The sequence below is a fragment of the Nicotiana sylvestris genome, chromosome 3, assembly GCF_000393655.2.
Source record: "Nicotiana sylvestris chromosome 3, ASM39365v2, whole genome shotgun sequence".
In the NCBI taxonomy this organism is placed as follows: domain Eukaryota; kingdom Viridiplantae; phylum Streptophyta; class Magnoliopsida; order Solanales; family Solanaceae; genus Nicotiana; species Nicotiana sylvestris.
Window position 1 is genome coordinate 197,084,929 of NC_091059.1, and position 27,762 is coordinate 197,112,690.

Genomic DNA, 27,762 nt, shown 5'->3' on the forward strand with positions numbered 1-27,762 from the left:
CCCCCTCATTTTTGGTTTATACTTCTACTTCCAGGTACACGACTGGAGACTCTATGGCTGTAGCTTCACATGATTGAAACATAAAATCAATGAAGATTAACCAAATGTCTTCTATTTTTTTGTTAAAATTGATTATTTGTCTGTGGTTTGAACTTGGACTCTAGTTCAATTGTGTGGAACAAAAATTAGTTTTGTAATCATATGAACCAGATTCGAACAGGGTTGTTGTATAATTTGAACTGCAATTAGATTGTGTTAACTATCATTTGGTACAGACTGTTAGGTAGTATGAGAACTTGTGTTCCTTATTAACTGGGGATTTGCATGTTCGATAGCTGTTATTTTGAAAGTTTTTCTGTGATCCGTTTATTGTGCAGTAGATGTTAGTTGCATTTTGAGGACTGAAATAGGGATTGTTGTAGTTAAGGTAGTTTTACTGGGGTACACCAATTGAGTGAACTATTTGAATTGATCATAGGTAATCTGGTTGTTAATATGAATACAGGTTGATGCAACTTCACCTAAAGTCAAAGCTTGTAGTAGTTATATCAATCAGCCACTTAGTTAATTGTTACCTCATATGATTAATTACCTTGAGCATCAACTGATATATTAGCTTGAAGTAGTATTTTCAAATTAGTACAAGAATGTTAGTAAACATCAGAATGTGCGCGTCTATTGGATTTATCCATTAAACCTGATAAGTTTCACTTAGTTATTAAGATGTTAATCTGATCAACAACATCTGAATAATGCATTAGAACAATTGTTAACTGGTCATTTGCTCAATTTGAACTATCATGTTTGGCTTAATCACGTGGGCTTAACCATTCCTTTTCCCCCAAGAGGTGTAATCTGCCGATTGATAAACGTGCAGCCCAGGTCCCGTTTTATGACCGTATGCGCTTGGACTTGGGCTGAGATATACGGATGGCCAGTTTCGAAGACCGATGTTTGGCTTTGGTACATCATCACCAATTAGTCTGCTCCAACCCCGATACAAATCGATTAGGACCTGCACTTGTTTATTTATTAGAGATCAACAAAAATAGAAATCATAGTTACCTTAGGATTTTCCCTTTAAAATAAATAATAGATGAGATGAGCCTCGCCAAATAGACGCATAAATTGCGGGGCCCTCAATAAATGGTTAAAATGAAACATTTAGAATTCGGGATGGGCCGTTTAGTGAATTTCACGGCCCTCCCCAAAGATAATAATGCGCTAGTCATTCCAGACGCGCTTTTAGTAATTTACTTTCTTAAACTCGGGTGCACATTTATGTGACCCAAATCCAAATCTCAACAGAGTTGAAATGTGTCAATAAATACGGGTGCATTGATGTGACGTGGTTCAAGATGTACTTTCACGACATTGCAATTCTCATTAAAATAATAATAATAAAAGCGGTAAAAAGTTAAAATTTGCCCAAAGGTTCAACACGTATTAAAATCAGATGAATAAGCCGAATATGACAGTTGAGTGACCGTGCTAGAACCACGAAACTCGGGAATGCCTAACACCTTCTCTCGGGTTAACAGAATTCCCTACTCGGATTTCTGGTTCGTGGACTGTAATACAGAGTCAATCTTTTCCTTGATTCGGGATTCAACCGGTGACTTGGGACACCATAAATCTCCCAAGTGGAGACTCTGAATCTTTAAATAAAATCCTGTTTCGATTGTCCTTTAATTGGAAAAACTCCCTTACGCCCCTGCGGACGTAGGTAAAAAGGAGGTGTGACAATAGCCTGCCAACCCAAGAAAGCTACGAATCTCTGTGGTTGAGGACGGTCTGGGCCAACTCTAAACCTCCTATATCTTCTTCGGATCAACCTGAATACCCTCACTGGACACCACGTGCCCCAAGAAAGCCACTGAACTGAGCCAAAACTCACACTTGGAGAATTTTGCATAAAGCTTCTCCTCCCACAATCTCTACTATACAACTCTCAAATGCTCCGTGTTCTCCTCCTGACTATGCGAGTACACCAGAATATCATCAATGAATACAACAACGAACGAATCCAGATAAGGTCGAAATACACTGTTCATCAAATGCATGAACGCTACTGGGGCATTGGTTAGCCCGAAAGACATGACAAGAAACTCATAATGACCATATCTGGTCCTGAATGCAGTCTTAAGAATATCTGAATCCCTGATCTTCAACTGGTGATATCCCAAACGAAGATCAATCTTGGAGAACACCCTCGCTCCCTGAAGATGATCAAATAAATCATCAATGCGAGGCAAAGGATACTTGTTCTTAATTGTTACTTTGTTCAATTGCCTATAATCAATGCACATTCTCATCGTGCCATCCTTCTTCCTTACAAACAAAATCGGTGCACCCCAAGGTGACATACTAGGCCGAATGAACCCCTTATCTAGGAGTTCCTGAAGTTGTTCTTTCAATTCCTTCAACTCTGCTGGTGCCATACGATATGGCGGAATAGAAATGGGATGAGTGTCCGGCACCAGGTCAATACCAAAATCAATATCCATGTCCGGTGGCATGCCCGGCAGGTCTGCCGGAAACACATCGAGAAAATCCCTCACAACTAGGACAAAATCGATAGTAGGAGTCTCAACTCCAATATCCCTCACAAATGCTAGATATAAAAGACAACCTTTCCCAACCATACGTTGGGCCTTCAAGAAAGATATCACTCTAATAGGAACATAATCAGTCACACCACGCCACTCAATCCGCGGTACACCCGGCATAGCCAAAGTGATTATCTTAGCATGACAGTCTAGAATAGCATGACACAGAGATAGCCAATCCATTCCCAAAATGACATCAAAATCCACCATGCTCAATATCAATAGATCTACTCAGGTCTCTAGACCCCCAATAGTCACTACACATGACCGGGACACATGGTCTACAACAACAGTATCGCCCACCCAGGTAGATACATGCACAGGTAAAGCAAGAAACTCAAGGGGCGTACCCAAATAACGAGCAAAGTATGATGACACATAAGAAAAGGTGGAACTTGAATCAAATAATATAGAGGCATCTCTATGGCAGACTGAAACAATACCTGTAATTACAGCATCTGAAGCAATAGCATCTCGCCTGCCTGGAAATGCAAAAAACCGGCCTAACCGCCCCCTACTCGACCTTCCCCCTCTGGGGCGACCCCTGACTGCCTGACCTCCACCCCTAGCTGGCTGGGTGGGTGGTGAGGTAACTGGAGCAGAAGTCGAGGGCTGACCCCTCTGCTGAGATGAACTAGCAATACGACGAGGACACTGCCTCCACACATGTCCAAACTCTTCACACTCAAAACAACTCCCAGGTGCTGGAGAAGGGGACTGAAGGGAACCCCTCGCACTGGAGTGACCAGCTGATGCACTCGACATAGAAGAACCCTGAGCTAATGGGGCACGAGATGAACTCTAGGCTGGAAGGGAACTAAGTGATGATTGGCCTTGCTGAGTACCGTGATAACCATGACCCGAAGATGACTCATGATAACCATGCTGAAACTGGACCCTCGAAGGAGAACCACTGTAACTGCCAGATCCTCAAGGCCTCTTGGCCTCCCTCTCCTCTCGATCCTGATAACGAACCGTCTCAATCTCGCGAGCAATATCGACCACCTCCTCGAACATATCACCCAACACCCTCTCTCGGGTCATAAGAACACGGAGGTGATAGTTAAGGCCATCAACAAATCTCCTGATCCTATCACAATCTGTTGGAACCATCCAAATGGCATTACGAGCCAACTCAAAAAACCTTGACTCATACTGTGACACGGTCATATCCCCTTGTTGCAACCACTCAAACTGTCTACGCAGCTCCTCTCTGCAAAACTGCAGTACATACTTCTCCAAGAAGAGATAGGAGAACTCATGCCAAGTAAGGGGTGTTGCTCCAACCGGCCTATGCCTCTCATACGCCTCCTACTAAGTGAAGGCAGCCCCAGTAAACTGAAAGATGGTAAATGCCACACCACTAGTCTTAAGAATCCCTGCTGTATGGAGCATCTGCTGACACTTATCAAGAAAACCCTGGGTATCCTCGCCCTCAGCACCACTGAATGACGGAGGCTAGAGTCTACCAAACCACTTAAGACGACGTTGCTCATCATCCGGCATAACTGGCACAACAAACTCATGAGCTGGTGCAACCGGCTGAGCTGGAGGTACCCCCTGTATCTGTAGTCCTAGCACTATCTGCTCAGGTGTGCGAGCAGTGGGGGTCTGATTGCCTCCTTGGCCTATGAAGTAGCTGCTACTGTAGTGGCTAAAACTGCCTGAGCCAGGCCAATGCAAACTGATAAGATCTATGCCAAGGCCTCTTGAAGACCCAAAATCACAATGGGCACAGCTGGTGCTTGAACTGGTGCTACTGGATCATCCATAGCTGGAGCCTGATCCGGATCTAGGGCAGCTAGTGGATCTACAGGTGTTTCCCTTGCTGCTCTTCCTCTGCCGCGACCACGGCCGCGTCTACGGCCTCTGGTGGTCTCAGCTGGTGGCACTAGTGGTCGTCCACCTGATCCGGTAGCTCGCGTCCTCACCATCTGTGAGAGAATAGAATAACAGAAGTTTAGTACTCGGGCCAACAAGTTTGCACGAGAAAAATTTCAAGAATATATAGTTTTTCCTAAAAAGGTTCTGCAACCTCTCGATGATAAATACAAACGTCTCTGTACCGATCCATGAGACTCTACTAAACTCGCTCATGACTTGTAAGACCTATGTAACCTAGGTTCTGATACCAACTTGTCACGACCCAATTCCCGAACTCTATCGTGATGGTGCCTCTCGTGAAGACAAGGCCAGCCAGACCAAAACGGAACACCTCTTTAAATAGTTAATTATCATAAATAGTAATAAAAATAATATAATATCCATAGATTGCGAAAATTTACTGATAACAACAGTGGAGACCAACCCGACATAGCCCAAACCGGGGTGTCACAAGTCATGAGCAACTAAGAAATCTGGATACAAGTCTACTGAACACTAATACTAATACAATAGTTCTAAAAACATGAAAATGATAAGATAAGGGAGGCACGGGGTTGCGAACGCCAACAGCTACCTCGAAATCTCCGAATCACTGCCTGAACTAGGAGAATCAACACTCAGGAGCGGACTCTACGATGCCTGAATCTGCACACATGGTGCAGGGAGTAATGTGAGTACTCCGACTCATTGAGTAATAATTATAAATAATGGCTGAAAGTATGAAAACACGTAAAGGCACAAAGCAATTCCATATCAAGTAGTAAAATCACTTAAAGCAGCAAATCAGTGAAGAAATCAAATGATATTCCTTTTTAAAACAAGTAAAACAGTTAATTTAACAGGTAAATAACAAGTAGAACTCCGCCCCTCGGGCACAGTATCAATCGCTCAGAACAGTATCAGTCCTCCGGGCTCACTCTTAGTACAGTATTAGCCTCTCGAGCTCAGTATAAATCACTCAGAACAGTATCAGCCCCTCGGGCTCACTCTCAGACCATAATGGGTACCCGCGCTCACTGTGGGTGTGCAGACTCCGGAGAGGTCCCTTACGGCCCAAGTGCTATATCAAGCCAACTCGTGACATCATCACTCGACACTCGGCCTCAAATCACTTAAGCCACCTCGTGGCATATAAAGTATCTCAGGCCCTCGGCCTCATGTCACTCAGCATATCGTCACATATGGTCCTTGGCCTCACTCAGTCCAAAAATCATCACAAGCCCCTTGGGCATTAGTAAAACAATAGTTCTCAGCCCAAAACATGATGTAGAAATATCATTTTAGTTTCAAATATGAGTAAAAGTGGCTGAGATTGTAAAACAGTAGATATCAACCGGACTGAGTTCAAATAATAAGTCTAGTAGTAAGGAAAAAGTGATAAAAATCCCCGAAGGGTTCAAATAGTTGGCACGAAGCCCAAATATGGCAATCAGCCCAAATCATGATGATAACAAATGAATTTCAGTCAAATATGCGATAAAATCATCAATCGGGACAGACCAAGTCACAATCCCCAGTAGTAAAAGACCTCACGCTCATCATCCAGCGGGTATCTTGCCTCAATATAGCACTACGATGTGCAATCCCGGGTTTCAAACCCTCAGGACATCATTTACAATCATTACTCACCTCGAACCGGCTAAATCTCTAGCTCGCAACGCCTTTGCCCCTCAAATTGGCCTCCACGAGCGTCGAATCTATCCAAAATCAGAACGAATACGTCATAATATGCTAAGGAAACAAAGCCCAAGCGAAAACAATCAACAAAGGGCACGATTCCCGAAATTACCAAAACTCGAGCCCCGGATCCACGTCTCGGAATCGGGTAAAATTTATATTTTCAGAATCCTCATACCCTCACGAGTTTAACCATACCAAAATTATCCAATTTCGATACCATTTGGTCCTTCAAATATTCATTTTACATTTTTGAAAGGTTTCACAATTTTTCTTCCCAAATTCCATCCTAAATCACGAATTAAATGATGAATTCAGTGATAGATTCATGTATTCTAGCCAAATCTGAGTTAAAATCACTTACCCCGATGAATTCCTTGAAAAACCTTCGAAAAATCGCCAAAATCCGAGCTGTCTAGGTCAAAATATTAAATAAAACCCAAAATCTCGTATTTATAGAGTACCCCTCAGATTCCATCCTCCGCGAGACGCACCAAATCGACCACGGTCCGCACAAGCCAGTGCGGTCCACGCAAAAACAACCGTGGCCGCACAAGCCTTCCTCTGCAGTGATAAGCTTTAGTATTTTGGCCATAACCGTTTCTACAAATATCCAAATTTCAATATCTTTACCTTTCTAGAAACTAGACACAAAGGGCTACAACTTTTGTTTTTGAATCATCTCGGAACTCCTTGTAGATCAAAAGAGATGAGCTTCCGAAGTAGGACTAGCCAGTCGTTCCCCACCGCGGCCGCACAACATTTTGTGCTGTCCACATGACACCTACCGCGGCCGCACTTCTTTTTGTGCGGTCCGCACAGCACGTACTACGGACGCACTTCTTTTTGTGCAGACCGCACGGGTGGTTTACGAGGCTTGCAACCCTCCTGGACCTGCTACAACTATGATTTTCGGCCTAAAACATCCCGGAACCTACCCGGGACCCCCAAAACTTCAAACTAATTGTACCAACACATCCCATGATATCGTTCAAACTTGTTCAACTCTTCGAAATGCTTAAAACAACATCAAATCATCAATTTAACATAGGATTCAAGCCTAAGAACTTCAAAAACTCTTAAATTATGCTTTCGCTCAAAAAGTCTATCAAATCTCGTCCGAATGACCTGAAATTTTGCACACACATCCCAACAGACACAACAAAGCTACTGCAACTCTCGAAATTCCATTCCGACCCTTATATCAATGTCTCGCCTACCAACCCGAAATTGCCAAAATATCAATTTCGTCAATTCAAGCATAAATCTCCTGTACAACTCCAAAACCCATTCTGATCGCGCTCCGATGTCACAAATCACCTCCCGAAGCTAACCGAACCATCAGAACTCACATCCGAGCCCTTTAACTCATAAGTCAACATCCGATTGACTTTTCCAACTTAAGTCTTCTTAAAAGAGACTATGTATCTCATTTTTCAGCAAAACCACACCAAACGCAAACCAATCAACTCGACCACATAAAACACAGATAACGAAGCATAAAGAAGCATCAATGGGGGAAACAGAGCGGTAATTCATGAGACGATTGATCGGGTCGTCACATTTCCTTTTTCTTTTTTCACCACGAGAATTCTGAGAAAACATCAGAATGTTGGCCGGTGGACTATGCAAGGGTGTTCAAAGTCTTTTTTTAATCAATAACAAGTTATATTTTACCTTATACGTAGCATAATTTTTGGCAAAGGGTGGGCCAACATGGCTTCGCCCCTTTTGTTCAACTGTATTTAATTCAGAAGAAGCTAGATAAGATACTATATTAGTCCTTACCAGCATCCTGATATTGGTTTTGGAACATATATGTTGCGACTTTGTATTGTAGTAATCAATAATCAGCTGGTAAGGTTTGAAATTGATCTTTTGGCTAGTAGTGTAGAAGCTTTAGTTCAAGAATTCAATATACACTATATGAAACTATTGGCTTCAGCACACATTAGTTCTCGACTGAACAAATCCACAATTATGACGACCCGATCCGTCGTCTCATGAATTACCGCCCCTTTTTTCCCATTTCCTATTTATTTATGCTTTATTATCAGTGTTGGGAGTGAACGAGTTGATTTAGATTGGTTTTAGTAGGAAATGAGACACTTAGTCTCTTTAAGGAAGGTTTGTTTTGGAAAAGTCAACCGGACGTTGACTTATATGTTAGAGGGCTCAGATTTGAATCCCGATGATTCGGTTAGCTTCGGGGGATGATTTGTGACTTATGAGTGTGATTGGAAGTAATTTTGGAGGTCCGGTGTAGAATTAGGCTTGAATTGGCGAAGTTAGTATTTTGGCGAATTCCGGTCAATAGGTGAGATTTTGATCCGAGAGTCAGAATGGAATTCCAAGAGTTGATGTAGCTTTGTTAGGTGATTTGGGATATGTGTGCAAAATTTCAGGTCATTCGGACGTGGTTTGGTCGGGTTTTTGATCGAAAGTGTATTTCGAAAGTTTTTAGAAAATTAGGCTTGAATCGATGAGTTTTGGGTAATTTGATGTTGTTTGAGGTGTTTTGATGATTGGAAGATGTTTGAATAATATTATGAATTATGTTGGCATGTTTGGTCGGGTTCCCATGAGGCTCGGATAAGTTTTGGAAGAGTTTTTGGAAGATTTTTGCCATTTGAGCATAAGCATGTAATGATCCAAAGGTCCATTTTTAGTTCTAGAGATCGAAATTTTATTTCGAGATTTCCAGAATTTAAATAATGAGTTATAGGAGTGATCTGAAAAGTTTGGTCTAATTTCATCAAGTCGCGATTGGATTTTTGACACGAAACATGAGTTAATTGTTTAACGAGCGAAATGGATATCGCACTGAGCAAACAAGCTCCGAATTGAGTTTCGATTGAAGGACTATGTTCGTATCATTATTTGTGACTCATAGGAATAAGAGTCATCAAATTCCGAGTTTGTATGATGGAGTTAAAGCCATTTTAGTAAAAAGAAAAGTGCTGCAATTTCTTTGGCTGCTGTTGTATTTTTTTTAGCAGCGTGAATAGTAGCCGCGCGTGAACAGTAACCGTGCGGGTGAACAGTGACCACGCGCGTGAACAGTAACCGCACGCGTGAACACTACTTCCGAAAAATTCTGGGCAGTGAGTTTATAAAACATTTCATCCGTGATTTTGGGTCATTTTTCCTCCATGGTTGATCATTTTGAGAGCTTCTTAATGGAGATTAAAGAGGGATTCAAGGGGGAACGACTTGAGATAAGTTTCTTGGACTTAGAACTCGTTTTTATTGTGAATTCCACCTAGAGATTCATGAAATATAAGCCTACAAATCAAGAACTAGGGCTTGAATTTTGAAACCAAACAATTAGGATTTGATAGGACATTTGAACTCGGATTTGGGAGTTCTTTATATGTATAGACTCGTGGCAAGACAAGGAATCCGGTGATGTTAATTTTCTGATTTTTCGAGATGTGGGCTCGGGGCTCAGGTTTTGTCAAATTCGTGAATTTTGATATTTTTTGATTGCTTTCGATTGGGTATTGTCTCTTTAGCATAATGTGACATATTCGTTGTGATTTTGGGTAGATTCGTCGCACGAGGAGGGTAATTTGAGAGGCAAGGACATAGCGAGCTAGATTTTGACCGTCTTGAGGTGAGTAATTGATGTAAATGATGTCCTAAGGGTTTGAAACTCCGTAATTTCACATCGTAACGCTATATTGAGGTGACTTGCACGCCGAATAACGGGCGTGGGGTAGAGCACCGTTGGGGATTGTGACTTGGTCTGTCCCGAGAGATGTTTTTACCGTGTTTTTTACTTGAACTAAATTGAGAATCATCCTTACTTGGATTTAATTGTTACATTTGGGCTTCTTGCCAATTATTTGAATCCTTCAGGGATTGATATCATTGCTTTCGCATATTTTGCATATCACTTTACCTCAGTCCAAGGTTTTAAATACTGTTTTGCAAACTCAGCCATCTTTCTAAGATTTGTAAACTTAAATGATATTTCTAAATGATATTTCGGGCTGAGAACTACTGTTTTACAAATGCCCAAGGGGCTTATGATGATTTCTGGACTGAGCATGGATCGGGTTGCACGTCGCAGTAGTGTTATATTGATATTGAGGCCGAGAGCCTAGTTGATTACATTGATATTGAGGCCGAGAGCCTGGGTGATTATACTGAGATTGATATGAGGCCGAGGGCCTAGATTTGATACCACGAGATGGCTTGATATTGCGCTTGGGCTGTAGGATTCCCTCCGGAGTCTGCACACACACCCAGTGAGCACCGTCGACGATAAATAAATGGATGGCTCGGGTTGCACGCCGCAGTGGGTACTAGAGTGTACCATCATATGCATTGCATTGCACTCATGCATTTGTTTTTATCTGTTATAATTGTCTCAGTATTTGGTACTCTGACTTAATTGACTTGTTGCTTCACTATTTATTGTTCTAAACTGCCATATAGTTTACTTTGTATTTTTCCATGATTTCTTATTCTCAGCCTTTATTTATGTTTATTAATCACTGGGTCGGAGTACTCACATTACTCCCTGCACCTTGCGTGCAGATCCAGGTACACCACAGGCTGAGTGAGGATTTGTTTAGCTGAACAGCAGTATCCAGGAGTATTGAGGTAGCTGCATGGCATTCGCAACCTTGATCTCTCCCCTCTATCTCTATCTTTTATTCCGTATTTTTCCTAGACAGACTTGTAATAGGTGGATATACTGTATTAGAGGCTCATATTCGTGACACCGGATTCTGTTGGGCTATGGTGTGGTATTTTAATTGAACTTCCGCAGATTTTATTATTAATTATACACTTGAATGAAATGACTTAGTAAATTCTCTGTGATATTTATCTATAATCTGAATAAGAATTTGGGATAATGTTGTTGAATGGTCGGGCTTGCCTAGTAGTGTGTTGGGCGCCATCATGATCGGGGTTGGGGTCGTGACAAGTTGGTATCAGAGCCTAGGTTAATTGGTCTCGCGAGTTATGATCTGGTTTAGTAGAGTCTCGCAGATCGGTACGGAGATGTCTGTATTTATCCTCGAGAGGCTGCAGAACCTTTAGGAAAACTTCACATTCTTGAATTCTTATCGTGTATCCTTAATTCATCTTGAAAAGCAATTTTTGAAATTCCTTCCACGCGTTCGTATGCGCGCATGGGCGCTCAGTATCAGATGTGCCTCGATGTCTTGTGATTCCCCGATCGAGGGGCAAGGTGTTATCTCTGTGAGTTTATGGTGGGCCAGTCTGGAGGACTTGAGGTTGGATCTTTGCCTATGGCGGGAGCGCCGAGGTGCTGATTGTGTGAACAAGTGTTTTTGAACTTATATGTTCGATAGTGTCCCTGTTAGTGGAAATGATGGTTGTGGCTATGTGATGAGTATGTTAGTACTGTGAGACGTATATATATGATTTGTAAGCGATGAGAAGGGTCTGCTGAACGATGGAAGAACTAATAGATGCTTGAAGTCCATCGTGATTCAAGTTATAGCCCGAGTTATGGGCGTGTGAAGAATCTTTTCATGTCTCCTAGTTGGGAGTGAAGTAAATTTCATGTTGCGGTATGAGTACAGACTCAGGAAGATCAAGTGACTACGTAATTCTTATGGCGATTGAAGGTATGCAGAAATGTTAGTTGGGGGCAAAGTAGGTGGGTCATCTCCTGCGGGGTGTTCTAAAGTTGTGTTATCCTTATGTTATCTATTAGAATACCTCAATTGCAAGTGAATAAAATGTGTTGAAATCTAAATTGGATCGCCTAGAGAGTGGGCTTAACTATTGTGTGAGTGAATGCGAGATTTTCAGAAGAGTTAAAAATTCTAAATGATTTGTGTTTCCACAAGCTTATGAAGGATCGAGTTTAATCTCACTATGGTATTGAGGCAACAATGGAGTATATGTGTTATAAGTATAGTATGTTGTGATCTATGGCTTCGAGCCAAGTTGGGGAGCTTGCTATTGGTTAGAGGATTGTGCGGTTATGTACTATGTTAGTTCCGATTTGATGCATGCTAGTGAATCAGTTTTGGTTGTGGAAATTGGGCCGAGAATAGCACGAGTGAAGGAAAATTTTTGACAAGATGTCATGAGCTCGAATGAGCAGGAGATAAGTTTCAATGTTTACGGTAAGTTGGTATTGTCTTCAGCGTCACCTAAGATCGGTGTTTTGTAAAAAGGGTTTTGCGTCCTGGTTAATAATTCTTGATCGCTCTTTAGCGTTAGTGCGACCGGTGGTTTGGATGTACGCTCCAGATATTGTTGTGGTAGGTTGTGGGAGTGTGTCCCACGGGAAGATTATATAAGTGTGGCATGTGATCACTTGATTGATTAAAGATGTAAACCAAGTATGAAGTTTGCTACAGTGTGATGTTGAGTATAGTTTTCTATATGCTATTTTGTATGCCTTGCTTCCTGTTTTCTAAGGAAAGTCCGTATTAGTGCGTGGGATTGGTAATTCCTTCCAGAGTTCATTTTCTTTTTTTGTATCGCGTTCGAATTGGTAGCCTGTTGGCATATTCGGGCATCATATACGGCTTTTGATTATGTTTGGGGTGGCTTATTGCCTGAGCAGTTCGTAATAGGTGAGACGAGATCATTGAATTCGAGATCAGTGCAATCTAAGTATATGAAGTAAATTAAGAGGTTAAGACCATTGTTTGGTTCAGAATAAGGTGATAGTTCTTGCCAAAAGTATAGACCCAATAAATTATTGATTCGGTGGTGTTATGAATTTATACAGATCTTATCCGTTGTATCGGTATTGTAAGAATTTGAACAAGACCTATGTATGTCATGTAGAGCATGGGATATGTAATGACTTTTCTTCTAGATGGGATCAATGGAAGTTCTTGACTAGTTTAGTACGTAAAGGTTCATGGTTCGGAGGAGGTGAAGTCCTCATGTTACCTTAGGATGGTATGGTATATGCGATATGTTGTGAAGGTTGAGATTTGCGTGTGTAAGGTTACAGTTCAGTTCTGAATGGAAATTCATAACATTCTTAGGCGGTACGGACAGCTTTAGGTGATTAGAGAAATGAGCTTCAGATGATTAGGGTGAATGATCTTCAGATGATTAAGGAAATGGTATTGCTAATTAGAAGTGATTTGATGAGAGTATATGTCTCAGAAAAAGGTAATGTGATTAAACTGATGATATTTCGGTAGTATTGCGGCATGTTCTTGGTAGGTCCACTGGTGGTATTCGGGTTTGCTTGGTAGCACAGGGAAATTTTGAGTACCTGTCGTGGAATGATTGGGCTCAAAGGTGTGCATGTATTCGCACGGTAAAAACTGGAATCAGGTATGATGATTTGTGTGCCATATGGAGTTAGAGACTGGGAGTTCTCATGTACAGGCTAGGTTGTGGTGGTGGATCGTGTATATTCAGCACCGTTTAGTGGCAATCAGGATTTGGAGGCTCGAGTGGATCTTTGTTTGCTGGTATGTTAGATTTTGGATGTGATGTCAGAATTCAGACTGGTTGTCTTAGTGTTGAGTGATTCTGAATTATTGCGCTACGGGCAATACCAAAAATGCCACGGGTTGAGTGATGAAGTGCATTGTATTATGTTCTAGCAGAGTGGTTTATATTTCAAAGGACCAGCGGACGGTTGGGAAGGATTGCTTTCTTAATTGGGCATTCGTGATGGATGTCAGTGCAAAGGTTGCTATCATTAATTCAGTTCCGGTGTTGGGGGACTTTTCAGATGAGTTTCATATGGCTAGGCATGTCGCCGGGCAAGGTTGTTGATTTCGGTATTAATTTGGTGCCAGGCACCGGATCGTCTGGCTCCGATAGGAGTTGTAGTAGTGGAAGTCGAGCGGGATGAGTAATTGGGTGTTGCTTGGTGAATAACGTACCGGTTATGTTCTATCAGGTTTGCGTGGTGTGTGTTATTTGTTTACCATGGGTGTAATGATTTGCTTTGGCTCCAGACATCAATTGAGCATGGTTGTCGATTTCAAGCATAGTGACTTGAGGTGTTTCCTGTGGAGTAGTATTTGGATAGGAATGCGTATTGCAGCAAAGCTGTGTGGAAACATGACATTGCGGGTCAAATTTGTGTGTCCTGTTTCTATGATGTGAGACAGGGTCTCAGCCTTGTGTTGTGGCAGTACTGGTGAATTTGAGGTACAGCTCTCTCAGTTGAATCATTTTCATGAATTGAGTATGTTCGGACCGTTTCTTATTGGTGCACGTATTATGCAAGTTGTGGCTTAGGCATGTATTGATGTGTCATGTCACCTGAGTAGTGTGTCTGGTCAGAAGAGATCGTTGAAATCATTAATGAATGCGAACAGATTCGATTTCAGTATGTGTGATGGGTAAATATTGAGGTTTGGTTCAATATTTGCTATGGTAATTACCAGGAGAGAAATGACTTCATGAATGGTTGACATAGGAAATGGTTATGATTTATTGTGTGTTTCCTTTATCATTGGCAGTATGTGAAAGTGTTGGAATGAGGCTTTAGTTGTTAAAAGGTTTCCTATCGATATTCGATTATTATGTGCAGCTAATGTGAAAAGAAATTATCGTTTCGAGTGTTTGAGTTATGTGGTATATCAGATAATTTCACCTGATGTTGCAAGTATGGGTTATTACAGCTGGTTCGGGCTTATTCTGAGTATGGATGTGAAGTTCTAATCTTGTGTATGATTTCAGAAGGTGCAGTGTGGTTCTATGGTTTATGAACTAGATGGATTGTAAAATTTCATCTATGTTGTGTTATCGGGCCTATGCGAGATAGGGTAGTGTGGGATCACCCACGGGTATATTCTTGGTAAAGTCGTTCAGTTATAGGTTGGCTTCTAGGACAACTCTGGTTACGCTCGAGGACGAGCGTTTGTTTAAGCTGGGGAGGATGTGACGACCGACTCGTCGTCTCATAAGTTACCGCCCTGTTTTCAACATTTCCTATTTCTTTATGCTTCATTATCAGTGTTGGGTGTGAACGAGTTGATTTGGATTGGTTTTAGTAGGAAATGAGACACTTAGACTCTTTAAGGAAGGTTTGTTTTGGAAAAGTCAACCGGACGTTGACTTATGTGTTAGAGGGCTCGGATTTGAATCCCGATGATTCGGTTAGCTTTGGGGGATGATTTGTGACTTAGGAGTGTGATCGGAAGTAATTTTGGAGGTCCGATGTAGAATTAGGCTTGAATTGGCGAAGTTAGTATTTTGGCGAATTCTGGATGATAGGTGAGATTTTGATCCGAGAGTTGGAATGGAATTACGAGAGTTTATGTAGCTTCGTTAGGTGATTTGGGATATGTGTGCAAAATTTCAGGTCATTCGGACGTGGTTTGGTCGGGTTTTTGATCGAAAGTGTATTTCGGAAGTTTTTAGAAAATTAGGCTTGAATCGATGAGTTTTGGGTAATTTGATGTTGTTTGAGGTGTTTTGATGATTGGAAGATGTTTGAATAATATTATGAATTATGTTGGCATGTTTGGTCGGGGTCCCATGAGGCTCGGATAAGTTTTGGAAGAGTTTTTGGAAGATTTTTGCCATTTGAGCATAAGCATGTAATGATCCAAAGGTCCATTTTTAGTTCTAGAGATCGAAATTTTATTTTGAGATTTCCAGAATTTAAATAATGAGTTATAGGAGTGATCTGAAAAGTTTGGTCTAATTTCATCAAGTCGCGATTGGGTTTTTGACACGAAACATGAGTTAATTGTTTAACGAGCGAAATGGATATCGCACTGAGCAAACAAGCTCCGAATTGAGTTTCGATTGAAGGACTATGTTCGTATCATTATTTGTGACTCATAGGAACAAGAGTCATCAAATTCCGAGTTTGTATGATGGAGTTAAAGCCATTTTAGTAAAAAGAAAAGTGCTGCAATTTCTTTGGCTGCTGCTGTATTTTTTTTAGCAGCGTGAATAGTAACCGCGCGTGAACAGTAACCGTGCGGGTGAACAGTGACCACGCGCGTGAACAGTAACCGCACGCGTGAACACTACTTCCGAAAAATTCTGGGCAGTGAGTTTATAAAACATTTCATCCGTGATTTTGGGTCATTTTTCCTCCATGGTTGATCATTTTGAGAGCTTCTTAATGGAGATTAAAGAGGGATTCAAGGGGGAACGACTTGAGATAAGTTTCTTGGACTTAGAACTCGTTTTTATTGTGAATTCCACCTAGAGATTCATGAAATATAAGCCTACAAATCAAGAACTAGGGCTTGAATTTTGAAACCAAACAATTAGGATTTGATAGGACATTTGAACTCGGATTTGGGAGTTCTTGGTATGTATAGACTCGTGGCAAGACAAGGAATCCGGTGATGTTAATTTTCTGATTTTTCGAGATGTGGGCCCGGGGCTCAGGTTTTGTCAAATTCGTGAATTTTGATATTTTTTGATTGCTTTCGATTGGGTATTGTCTCTTTAGCATAATGTGACATATTCGTTGTGATTTTGGGTAGATTCGTCGCACGAGGAGGGTAATTTGAGAGGCAAGGACATAGCGAGCTAGATTTTGACCGTCTTGAGGTGAGTAATTGATGTAAATGATGTCCTAAGGGTTTGAAACTCCGTAATTTCACATCGTAACGCTATATTGAGGTGACTTGCACGCCGAATAACGGGCGTGGGGTAGAGCACCGTTGGGGATTGTGACTTGGTCTGTCCCGAGAGATGTTTTTACCGTGTTTTTTACTTGAACTAAATTGAGAATCATCCTTACTTGGATTTAATTGTTACATTTGGGCTTCTTGCCAATTATTTGAATCCTTCAGGGATTGATATCATTGCTTTCGCATATTTTGCATATCACTTTACCTCAGTCCAAGGTTTTAAATACTGTTTTGCAAACTCAGCCATCTTTCTAAGATTTGTAAACTTAAATAATATTTCTAAATGATATTTCGGGCTGAGAACTACTGTTTTACAAATGCCCAAGGGGCTTATGATGATTTCTGGACTGAGCATGGATCGGGTTGCACGTCGCAGTAGTGTTATATTGATATTGAGGCCGAGAGCCTAGTTGATTACATTGATATTGAGGCCGAGAGCCTGGGTGATTATACTGAGATTGATATGAGGCCGAGGGCCTAGATTTGATACCACGAGATGGCTTGATATTGCGCTTGGGCTGTAGGATTCCCTCCGGAGTCTGCACACACACCCAGTGAGCACCGTCGACGATAAATAAATGGATGGCTCGGGTTGCACGCCGCAGTGGGTACTAGAGTGTACCATCATATGCATTGCATTGCACTCATGCATTTGTTTTTATCTGTTATAACTGTCTCAGTATTTGGTACTCTGACTTAATTGACTTGTTGCTTCACTATTTATTGTTCTAAACTGCCATATAGTTTACTTTGTATTTTTCCATGATTTCTTATTCTCAGCCTTTATTTATGTTTATTAATCACTGGGTCGGAGTACTCACATTACTCCCTGCACCTTGCGTGCAGATCCAGGTACACCACAGGCTGAGTGAGGATTTGTTTAGCTGAACAGCAGTATCCAGGAGTATTGAGGTAGCTGCATGGCATTCGCAACCTTGATCTCTCCCCTCTATCTCTATCTTTTATTCCGTATTTTTCCTAGACAGACTTGTAATAGGTGGATATACTGTATTAGAGGCTCATATTCGTGACACCGGATTCTGTTGGGCTATGGTGTGGTATTTTAATTGAACTTCCGCAGATTTTATTATTAATTATACACTTGAATGAAATGACTTAGTAAATTCTCTGTGATATTTATCTATAATCTGAATAAGAATTTGGGATAATGTTGTTGAATGGTCGGGCTTGCCTAGTAGTGTGTTGGGCGCCATCATGATCGGGGTTGGGGTCGTGACAAGTTGGTATCAGAGCCTAGGTTAATTGGTCTCGCGAGTTATGATCTGGTTTAGTAGAGTCTCGCAGATCGGTACGGAGACGTCTGTATTTATCCTCGAGAGGTTGCAGAACCTTTAGGAAAACTTCACATTCTTGAATTCTTATCGTGTATCCTTAATTCATCTTGAAAAGCAATTTTTGAAATTCCTTCCACGCGTTCGTATGCGCGCATGGGCGCTCAGTATCAGATGTGCCTCGATGTCATGTGATTCCCCGATCGAGGGGCGAGGTGTTATCTCTGTGAGTTTATGGTGGGCCAGTCTGGAGGACTTGAGGTTGGATCTTTGCCTATGGCGGGAGCGCCGAGGTGCTGATTGTGTGAACAAGTGTTTTTGAACTTATATGTTCGATAGTGTCCCTGTTAGTGGAAATGATGGTTGTGGCTATGTGATGAGTATGTTAGTACTGTGAGGCGTATATATATGATTTGTAAGCGATGAGAAGGGTCTGCTGAACGATGGAAGAACTAATAGATGCTTGAAGTCCATCGTGATTCAAGTTATAGCCCGAGTTATGGGCGTGTGAAGAATCTTTTCATGTCTCCTAGTTGGGAGTGAAGTAAATTTCATGTTGCGGTATGAGTACAGACTCAGGAAGATCAAGTGACTACGTAATTCTTATGGCGATTGAAGGTATGCAGAAATGTTAGTTGGGGGCAAAGCAGGTGGGTCATCTCCTGCGGGGTGTTCTAAAGTTGTGTTATCCTTATGTTATCTATTAGAATACCTCAATTGCAAGTGAATAAAATGTGTTGAAATCTAAATTGGATCGCCTAGAGAGTGGGCTTAACTATTGTGTGAGTGAATGCGAGATTTTCAGAAGAGTTAAAAATTCTAAATGATTTGTGTTTCCACAAGCTTATGAAGGATCGAGTTTAATCTCACTATGGTATTGAGGCAACAATGGAGTATATGTGTTATAAGTATAGTATGTTGTGATCTATGGCTTCGAGCCAAGTTGGGGAGCTTGCTATTGGTTAGAGGATTGTGCGGTTATGTACTATGTTAGTTCCGATTTGATGCATGCTAGTGAATCAGTTTTGGTTGTGGAAATTGGGCCGAGAATAGCACGAGTGAAGGAAAATTTTTGACAAGAAGTCATGAGCTCGAATGAGCAGGAGATAAGTTTCAATGTTTACGGTAAGTTGGTATTGTCTTCAGCGTCACCTAAGATCGGTGTTTTGTAAAAAGGGTTTTGCGTCCTGGTTAATAATTCTTGATCGCTCTTTAGCGTTAGTGCGACCGGTGGTTTGGATGTACGCTCCAGATATTGTTGTGGTAGGTTGTGGGAGTGTGTCCCACGGGAAGATTATATAAGTGTGGCATGTGATCACTTGATTGATTAAAGATGTAAACCAAGTATGAAGTTTGCTACAGTGTGATGTTGAGTATAGTTTTCTATATGCTATTTTGTATGCCTTGCTTCCTGTTTTCTAAGGAAAGTCCGTATTAGTGCGTGGGATTGGTAATTCCTTCCAGAGTTCATTTTCTTTTTTTGTATCGCGTTCGAATTGGTAGCCTGTTGGCATATTCGGGCATCATATACGGCTTTTGATTATGTTTGGGGTGGCTTATTGCCTGAGCAGTTCGTAATAGGTGAGACGAGATCATTGAATTCGAGATCAGTGCAATCTAAGTATATGAAGTAAATTAAGAGGTTAAGACCATTGTTTGGTTCAGAATAAGGTGATAGTTCTTGCCAAAAGTATAGACCCAATGAATTATTGATTCGGTGGTGTTATGAATTTATACAGATCTTATCCGTTGTATCGGTATTGTAAGAATTTGAACAAGACCTATGTATGTCATGTAGAGCATGGGATATGTAATGACTTTTCTTCTAGATGGGATCAATGGAAGTTCTTGACTAGTTTAGTACGTAAAGGTTCATGGTTCGGAGGAGGTGAAGTCCTCATGTTACCTTAGGATGGTATGGTATATGCGATATGTTGTGAAGGTTGAGATTTGCGTGTGTAAGGTTACAGTTCAGTTCTGAATGGAAATTCATAACATTCTTAGGCGGTACGGACAGCTTTAGGTGATTAGAGAAATGAGCTTCAGATGATTAGGGTGAATGATCTTCAGATGATTAAGGAAATGGTATTGCTAATTAGAAGTGATTTGATGAGAGTATATGTCTCAGAAAAAGGTAATGTGATTAAACTGATGATATTTCGGTAGTATTGCGGCATGTTCTTGGTGGGTCCACTAGTGGTATTCGGGTTTGCTTGGTAGCACAGGGAAATTTTGAGTACCTGTCGTGGAATGATTGGGCTCAAAGGTGTGCATGTATTCGCACGGTAAAAACTGGAATCAGGTATGATGATTTGTGTGCCATATGGAGTTAGAGACTGGGAGTTCTCATGTACAGGCTAGGTTGTGGTGGTGGATCGTGTATATTCAGCACCGTTTAGCGGCAATCAGGATTTGGAGGCTCGAGTGGATCTTTGTTTGCTGGTATGTTAGATTTTGGATGTGATGTCAGAATTCAGACTGGTTGTCTTAGTGTTGAGTGATTCTGAATTATTGCGCTACGGGCAATACCAAAAATGCCACGGGTTGAGTGATGAAGTGCATTGTATTATGTTCTAGCAGAGTGGTTTATATTTCAAAGGACCAGCGGACGGTTGGGAAGGATTGCTTTCTTAATTGGGCATTCGTGATGGATGTCAGTGCAAAGGTTGCTATCATTAATTCAGTTCCGGTGTTGGGGGACTTTTCAGATGAGTTTCATATGGCTAGGCATGTCGCCGGGCAAGGTTGTTGATTTCGGTATTAATTTGGTGCCAGGCACCGGATCGTCTGGCTCCGATAGGAGTTGTAGTAGTGGAAGTCGAGCGGGATGAGTAATTGGGTGTTGCTTGGTGAATAACGTACCGGTTATGTTCTATCAGGTTTGCGTGGTGTGTGTTATTTGTTTACCATGGGTGTAATGATTTGCTTTGGCTCCAGACATCAATTGAGCATGGTTGTCGATTTCAAGCATAGTGACTTGAGGTGTTTCCTGTGGAGTAGTATTTGGATAGGAATGCGTATTGCAGCAAAGCTGTGTGGAAACATGACATTGCGGGTCAAATTTGTGTGTCCTGTTTCTATGATGTGAGACAGGGTCTCAGCCTTGTGTTGTGGCAGTACTGGTGAATTTGAGGTACAGCTCTCTCAGTTGAATCATTTTCATGAATTGAGTATGTTCGGACCGTTTCTTATTGGTGCACGTATTATGCAAGTTGTGGCTTAGGCATGTATTGATGTGTCATGTCACCTGAGTAGTGTGTCTGGTCAGAAGAGATCGTTGAAATCATTAATGAATGCGAACAGATTCGATTTCAGTATGTGTGATGGGTAAATATTGAGGTTTGGTTCAATATTTGCTATGGTAATTACCAGGAGAGAAATGACTTCATGAATGGTTGACATAGGAAATGGTTATGATTTATTGTGTGTTTCCTTTATCATTGGCAGTATGTGAAAGTGTTGGAATGAGGCTTTAGTTGTTAAAAGGTTTCCTATCGATATTCGATTATTATGTGCAGCTAATGTGAAAAGAAATTATCGTTTCGAGTGTTTGAGTTATGTGGTATATCAGATAATTTCACCTGATGTTGCAAGTATGGGTTATTACAGCTGGTTCGGGCTTATTCTGAGTATGGATGTGAAGTTCTAATCTTGTGTATGATTTCAGAAGGTGCAGTGTGGTTCTATGGTTTATGAACTAGATGGATTGTAAAATTTCATCTATGTTGTGTTATCGGACCTATGCGAGATAGGGTAGTGTGGGATCACCCACGGGTATATTCTTGGTAAAGTCGTTCAGTTATAGGTTGGCTTCTAGGACAACTCTGGTTACGCTCGAGGACGAGCGTTTGTTTAAGCTGGGGAGGATGTGACGACCGACCCGTCGTCTCATAAGTTACCGCCCCGTTTTCCCCATTTCCTATTTCTTTATGCTTCATTATCAGTGTTGGGTGTGAACGAGTTGATTTGGATTGGTTTTAGTAGGAAATGAGACACTTAGACTCTTTAAGGAAGGTTTGTTTTGGAAAAGTCAACCGGACGTTGACTTATGTGTTAGAGGGCTCGGATTTGAATCCCGATGATTCGGTTAGCTTTGGGGGATGATTTGTGACTTAGGAGTGTGATCGGAAGTAATTTTGGAGGTCCGATGTAGAATTAGGCTTGAATTGGCGAAGTTAGTATTTTGGCGAATTCTGGATAATAGGTGAGATTTTGATCCGAGAGTTGGAATGGAATTACGAGAGTTTATGTAGCTTCGTTAGGTGATTTGGGATATGTGTGCAAAATTTTAGGTCATTCGGACGTGGTTTGGTCGGGTTTTTGATCGAAAGTGTATTTCGGAAGTTTTTAGAAAATTAGGCTTGAATTCGATGAGTTTTGGGTAATTTGATGTTGTTTGAGGTGTTTTGATGATTGGAAGAGGTTTGAATAATGTTATGAATTATGTTGGCATGTTTGGTCGGGGTCCCATGAGGCTCGGATAAGTTTTGGAAGAGTTTTTGGAAGATTTTTGCCGTTTGAGCATAAGCATGTAATGATCCAAAGGTCCATTTTTAGTTCTAGAGATCGAAATTTTATTTCGAGATTTCTAGAATTTAAATAATGAATTATAGGAGTGATCCGGAAAGTTTGGTCTAATTTCATCAAGTCGCGATTGGGTTTTTGACACGAAACATGAGTTAATTGTTTAACGAGCGAAATGGATATCGCACTGAGCAAACAAGCTCTGAATTGAGTTTCGATTGAAGGACTATGTTCGTATCATTATTTGTGACTCATATGAACAAGAATCATCAAATTCTGAGTTTGTATGATGGAGTTAGAGTCATTTTAGTAAAAAGAAAAGTGATGCAATTCCTTTGGCTGCTGCTGTATTTTTTTTAGCAGCGTGAACAGTAACCGCACGCGTGAACAGTACTTCCGAAAAATTCTGGGCAGTGAGTTTATAAAACACTTCATCCGCGATTTTGGGTCATTTTTCCTCCGTGGTTGATCATTTTGAGAGCTTCTTGGTGGAGATTAAAGAGGGATTCAAGGGGGAACGACTTGAGGTAATTTTCTTGGACTTAGAACTAGTTTTTATTGTGAATTCCACCTAGAGATTTATGAAATATAAGCCTACAAATCAAGAACTAGGGCTTGAATTTTGAAACCAAACATTTAGGATTTGATGGGTCATTTGAACTCGGATTTGGGAGTTCTTGATATGTATAGACTCGTGGCGAGACAAGGAATCCGGTGATGTTAATTTTCTGATTTTTTGAGACGTGGGCTCGGGGCTCGGGTTTTGTCAAATTCGTGAATTTTGATATTTTTCGATTGCTTTCGATTGGGTATTGTCTCTTTAGCATAATGCGACATATTCGTTGTGATTTTGGGCAGATTCGTCGCACGAGAAGAGTAATTTGAGAGGCAAGGGCATAGCGAGCTAGACTTTGACTGTCTTGAGGTGAGTAATTGATGCAAATGATGTCCTGAGGGTTTGAAACCCCGGAATTTCACATCATAACGCTATATTGAGGTGACTTGCACGCCGGATAACGGGGGTGGGGTAGAGCACCATTGGGGATTGTGACTTGGTCCGTCCCGAGAGATGTTTTTACCGTGTTTTCTACTTGAACTAAATTGAGAATCATCCTTACTTGGATTTAATTATTACATTTGGGCTTCTTGCCAATTATTTGAATCCTTCAGGGATTGATATCACTGCTTTCGCATATTTTGCATATCATTTGACCTCAGTCCAAGGTTTTAAATATTGTTTTGCAAACTCAGCCATCTTTCTAAGCTTTGAAAACTTAAATGATATTTCGGGCTAAGAATTACTATTTTACAAATTACCAAAGGGCTTATGATGATTTCTGGACTGAGCATGGATCGGGTTGCGCGTCGCAGCAGTGTTATATTGATATTGAGGTCGAGAGCCTGGTTGATTACATTGATATTGAGGCCGAGAGCCTGGTTGATTACATTGATATTGAGGCCGAGAGCCTAGTTGATTACATTGATATTGAGGCCGAGAGCCTGGGTGATTATACTGAGATTGATATGAGGCCGAGGGCCTAGATTTGATACCACGAGATGGCTTGATATTGCGCTTGGGCTGTAGGATTCCCTCCGGAGTCTGCACACACACCCAGTGAGTGCTGTCGACGATAAATAAATGGATGGCTCGGGTTGCACGCCGCAGTGGGTACTAGAGTGTACCATCATATGCATTGCATTGCACGCATGAATTTGTTTTTATCTGTTATACCTGTCTCAGTATTTGGTACTCTGACTTAATTGACTTGTTGCTTCACTATTTGTTGTTCTAAACTGCCAGTTATAGTTTACTTTGTATTTTTCCATGATTTCTTATTCTCAGCCTTTATTTATGTTTATTACTCACTGGGTCGGAGTACTCACATTACTCCCTGCACCTTGCGTGCAGATCCAGGTACACCACAGGCTGAGTGAGGATTTGTTTAGCTGAATAGCAGTATCCGGGAGTATTGAGGTAGTTGCACGGCATTCGCAGCCTTGATCTCTCCCCTCTATCTCTATCTTTTATTCCGTATTTTTCCTAGACAGACTTGTAATAGGTGGATATTATGTATTAGAGGCTCATATTCGTGACACCGGATTTTGTTGGGCTATGGTGTGGTATTTTAATTGAACTTTCGCAGATTTTATTATTAATTATACACTTGAATTAAATGACTTAGTAAATTCTCTGTGATATTTATCTATAATCTGAATAAGAATTTGGGATAATGTTATTGAATGGTCGGGCTTGCCAAGCAGTGTGTTGGGCGTCATCATGACCGGGGTTGGGGTTGTGACAACAATGTAAGTTATGTTATCACATTAAGTCTTTCTATATCTTTATGATTAATAGAAAATTCACCACTTCTCTATTATTTTTCCTTCTTAAATATAAAATTTTCTTTTTTGTCTACTGCAGCTTAAATGGACTTTCATGCCCGGTTAACCCATTAAAGTGATTTCTTTTTTGCAAGACTTAGAAATGGTTTCTTTTTGCAAAGACTGTCGACCTTCTGGAATCAATGGCAAGTAAGAAAGCAAGTTAATTTTTAATTCAAATTCAGTGATAGATTTACTATCAATTTGGTCATTTTTAAATTATCTCTTTTACGAAGCATTGGAAGCTCTTTATCCATCTAAAATTTACAGGAGTCGAGAGGTGATGTACAGTAGTTAGATTTATAGGCCTTATTTCATTCATGTTGAAGCTATAGAATCTGGGAAGTGCTTTCTATCGTAAATCGAACATCTATCTGCTTTTCCCTTTTCAACCAAATGAATTTCTAATTGGATCGCTGCTGCAATGAGTTGTTTGCTATTTATATGCCTAAATCAATTAACTTCAGAGTAGATATCTGTTTAGAAATTTTAATATGTATGAAAGTTTGTTGTATCTCTTTAAGTATAAAGTATCATATGCAGGTGTAATTAATATGCCATATATTCTTGACCAAATTGACTTCCAGATTTATATTAAAGTAGCAGCTTTTAGTAGAAGAGATATTCTTGAAAAGGCAGAGAAGTGGTTAGCTGCATGTGGCGAGTGTAGTTTTGGATTACTCTTTCTTTTTTATGTTATCACATTTATAAATCAGAGACAATACATAATTATTAGCAGGATTTTTTGAATTTGTATGGGTTCTTGCAGAAGCATTCGACTCTTCAAATGAGGCTAAACTTTGAAGAGTCTAAACCGAAAACCAATAAATAGCTTGGTTTTATATCTTACTTGGAGAGAGCTTGAAAAGGAAATGAAGTTGTTGTTGCCCTATCACTTTACCACGCTATCTTGGACTGTCACGCCAAGATTGTGACCTTAGCTTTACCGGGTATGCCTCATTTAGAGTGGAGAGGGACTCCTGGTCATTCTACCCGTAGCGTCATTTCTTATGTGAAGGCTCAGCGTATGGTCGAGAAGGGGTGCTTGGCCTATTTAGCTTATGTTCATGATTCTAGTGCGGAGGTTTCCTCTATTGATTTTGTGCTTGTGGTTCGTGAGTTCCTGAGGTATTCCCTTCAGACCTGCCGGGTATGCCGCCCGATAGGGATATTGACTTTTGCAATGATTTGGCTCTGGGCACTCAGCCCATTTCTATTCCGCCGTATCACATGGCCCCGCCTAAGTTGAAAGAGTTGAAGGAGCAGTTGCAGGACTTGCTTGAGAAAGATTTCATTAGACCCAGTGTTTCGCCTTGGGGTGCGCTAGTGTTGTTTGTTAAGAAAAAGCATGGTTCGATGAGAATGTGCATTGATTATCGGCAGTTAAACAAGGTCACCATCAAGAATAAGTATCCACTGCCGAGGATCAATGATTTGTTTGATCAGCTTCAGGGTGCCAAGGTATTTTCAAAGATCGACTTGAGATCTGGCTACCATCAGTTGAGGATTAGAGCATCCGATGTCCCTAATACTGATTTCCGCACTTGGTACGGGCATTATGAGTTCTTGGTCATGTTATTTGGGTTGACAAATGCCCCAGCGGCTTTTATGGATTTGATGAACCAAGTGTTCAGGCCTTATTTGGACTCGTTTGTAATAGTCTTCATTGCTGATATTCTGATATATTCCCGCAGCCAGGAGGAGCACGAGTAGCATCTTAGAGTGGTTCTTCAGACTCTGAAGGATAGTCAGTTATATGCTAAGTTCTCGAAGTGTGAGTTCTGGCTGAGTTTAGTTGCATTTCTGGGTCATGTTGTATCAGCAGAGGGTATTCAAGTCGATCCGAATAAGATTGAGGCAGTCAAGAACTAGCCTACACCAACATCAACCATAGAGATTCGGAGTTTCTTAGTATTGGAAGGCTACTATCGTCGGTTTGTGGAGGGGGTCTCATCTATTGCAGCCCCGATGACCAGGTTGACCCAGAAGGGTGCCCAGTTCAGATGGTCGGACAAGTGTGAGGCGAGCTTTCAAAAGCTCAAGACAACTCTGACTACCGCATCGGTTTTGGTTTTGCCTACAGGTTCAGGGCCTTACATAGTTTATTGCGATGCTTCCCGTATTGGGTTTGGTGTAGCGTTGATGCAGGATGGCAAGGTCATTGCCTATGCTTCGAGGTAGTTGAAGATTCATAAGAAGAACTATCTGGTCCATGATTTAGAGTTGGAAGCCATTGTTCACGCATTGAATATTTGGAGGCATTATCTGTATGGCGTGGCATGTGAGGTGTTCACTGATCACAAGAGTCTTCAGTATTTGTTCAAGCAAAAGAAGTTGAATTTGAGGCAGAGGAGATGGTTGGAGTTGTTGAAAGATTATGATATCACTATCTTATATCACTCGGGAAAGGCCAACGTGGTGGTCGATGCTCTGAGTAGAAAGCCAGCCAGCATGGGCAGTCTTGCTTATTTTCCGGTCGGTGAGAGGCCGCTTGCTTTGGATGTTCAGGCCTTAGCCAATCGATTTGTGAGATTGGATATCTCTGAGCCTAGTCGTGTATTAGCTTGCACGGTCACTCGACCTTCATTATTGGAGCGTATCCGTGATCGACAGTTTTATGATCCTCATTTGTGTGTCCTTAGAGACACGGTGCAGCGTAGAGGTGCCAAGCAGGTTACCTTAGGTGATGATGGAGTTTTGATATTGCAGGGGCAAGTTTGTGTGCCTAATGTGGATGGGATTCTAGAGTTGATTTTAGAGGAGTCCCATAGTTCCTGGTACTCTATTCATCCAGGCGCCGCGAAGATATATCAGGAT